Raw genomic sequence first — 2,999 nt, forward strand, 5'->3', positions numbered from 1 at the left:
GCTCCCTTCGCTTCCACCAGCCCCAGCCGTGGCCTGAACCACCGGATCCGGCTGCCAACAGCCTCCGGCGCGGTCCCAACCATCGGATCCGGCCGCCACCAGCCCCAGGCACGACCTCAAACCGCTGGATCCGACCACCACCAGCCCCCAACGGGGCCTCAAACCGCCGGATCCGGCCGCCATCGGCTCCTGGCGTGGCATCAACCATTGGATTCCGGCCACCATCGGCTCCCGGCGCGCCTTTAAACCACGGGAATCGGTCGCGACGGCCATGGATGCGGCAACCAACCCCCCATCTTCCCTCGGCCGTCTCTGGACTGCATCTCCATCACCGAAGGGCTCCCCTCTCCTCTGACCGAATCCGCCCATTCTCGAGGTGTGACGCCGTTCCCCGATGCCGACGAGCTGCATCGCCTATTCCCTGCTCACCCTCGTTCTTGTCTTCGTTTGCAGGTCGCCCGTCCAGGGCATGTGGTCCACTAAGTGGTAGTAGGAGGCCACGGGCAGAGAAAAAAGAGGTAGGAGGGTTCTCCTCCGGCGCCGCCCTCATGGAGGATCCAACGAGATCCTTCGCGCCCAGTCTACGTCGCCACCAACCAGCACTGATCTGGTTCCCCCCACGCCCCTGCCTAGATGAGATGTTCTTTCTGTCGTGGCCCTGCCTTGCCCTGCTGCCCTGCATCAGCCCCGCGGCGGAGCTCTCCTAATCTGCGCCGCCCCACTCCCCTCCTGTGTGGAAGCCCCTGCCGTGGTGTGCAGTGCAACCGTGGCTGTGCTAGCTCATCCCCGACGGCGTGCGGTTCGGTGCGTGGGGTCATGTGGTTCGGCGCCCGTGGATGTGTTGTTCTTTTTTTTTGGGGGGTAAGCACGTTGCAAAAATTGCAGTGCGGTTTAGCGACGGTGGAATTGCGGTGTGGTTCGGCGCGCGTGGAGGTGCAGCTCGTCCACGGGGATCTTGTGTTCTTTTCTTGTCAAAAAAATTATGCTTGACGAGGCCACAGGCGCCCCCGACAAAAGCAGTACTGATGGCGACGCCGTGCAGCTCATCGGCAACATGTGCGTGGTTTTGCACATAGCAGCGTGTAGTTCGGTAGCCACCTAATACACAGCAGTACAGTTGGATCCCATGGAGTTTCAGATGCTTATTTCAGCGTTCATATTTGTAGTGCAGTGCGTATTCGTGGAAACCAAAAAATGGTTGTTTATTCTTGATGCTTTTTTTTTGCGTTAAAAAACTTGTTATGCCTTAAGCAGTGCAGTTAATTGTTGGATGTTGTACTCTTGACTTTGTTGTGTAGTGCGGTTAATTTATAGGTATAGGCGAACAGAAAACAAGAAAAGAAAAACAAATAGGAAAAATACACGAAAAGACATGCAGTCCACTCATCTATGTATGAAGTGCAAAATTGTTTCGTGTGCTTTAAAAATCAGTCGACTACATCAACGCATGCAGTGCTTTTGGTCATCGGATGTGGTTCACTTTTTAGAGTGATGTTGTTCGCTTGTGTCCAAAATGAAAGTGCTAAAAAATTTAGCGCAACAATAAAGAAAGTGATGAGGTTCACTTCGATATATGTCACGGGTCACTTGCCTCCTCTCTACAGTCCACTCTCATTCACAAAAAGTTTGAAAAAAAGACAACAAAACTCGTATGAGAAAAATTTGTGTTCGACAAAAGAAACGATGCAGTTCACATGACTGTCCGATGCAGCGCGGTTTTTCGTTTGAAGCAGTGCGTTTTTCTGTCCCACGACGATTTTGGTGTCGCGAAAAAACAGAGTGTCCGCTTTTCACTAATTTTAAAACTGCTCTTAAATTGTAAAGAATTAGAGAGTATGTTCTACATGAAAAAGTTCCGTCTCGTCGATATCTTTCCAACAGCGTATCGTTTGAATCATTCCGACCAGCAGTTTGCAAAAAAATCACGAAAAAACAGCCGCTGCCTCTCGAAGTCAGCCGCACGATTTTCAAAATTAACTAAAAACCGTAAGGAATCTCAAAACTATTTCAACATATGAAAGTTGCGCCTTGTCCGTAGCTTTCCAACGGCGTATCACACGCCCCATTTCGACAAACAGTTCAAAAACTGGAGCGAAAACAGTACCAAATTTTTAAAAAAACTTGAAAAACAAAATTGCACGATTTAGTAAATTTGAAACTGCTCTTAAACCGTAACGAATTAGAGAAAGATTTATATATGAAAAAGATGCGCCTCGACGATATCTATCCAATGGCGTATCATTTGCTTCATTCCGACAAGCGGTTTAGAAAAAAACGCGAAAAAACGCTCGCTTCCACTCGTCATCCGCCGCACTATTTTCAAAACTTCTCTTAAACCGTGTGGAATCTCGAAAAGTGTTCAACATGTAGAAGTTGCGCCTAATTCATAGCTTTTCAATGGTATATTACACGCCTCATTCCGATAAACGGTTAAAAAATTAGAGCAAAAACAGTACCGAAAAAACACCCCGTGCAATTTTTTTCGACACGAAGTTCACTAGTCTCTATTGCAGTGCTCGTCGTCAAAATGATGCAGTGCGCTTCTGTTGAGCGTGCAGTGCCGAAGTGGTGTGCAGAATAGTTATTCTGCTAATATTAGCAGAATAGACCGTCTATATATATATATAGGGAAAATGCATCCTACTACCGGGTGTAGCTACACCCATTTCTCATATACTACCATGTGGTAGTATATACTATACTTTATTATTTTTAGTATGTTCATATACTATATCTAAAATACTCTAAAGTGAGTTATGTGAAAAAATTGCAAGTGAGCTCATGGTTTATTGTATTTGTGAAATACGTACATATTTGTACGCGAAAGAGAGTATGCACAAAATATGATACATACTACCAAAAAAGCAGCATGTATACTACCTAAACATTCTTATATACTACATACTACGCGTACATACTCTCTGATATGATAGATACTACCTAAAACGTATGAAACACAAGTGGAAGTAACTACACCCGGTAGTAGGAAAAATTTGTTA

Source organism: Triticum dicoccoides, chromosome 3B (genome assembly GCF_002162155.2).
Source record: "Triticum dicoccoides isolate Atlit2015 ecotype Zavitan chromosome 3B, WEW_v2.0, whole genome shotgun sequence".
NCBI classification, from domain to species: domain Eukaryota; kingdom Viridiplantae; phylum Streptophyta; class Magnoliopsida; order Poales; family Poaceae; genus Triticum; species Triticum dicoccoides.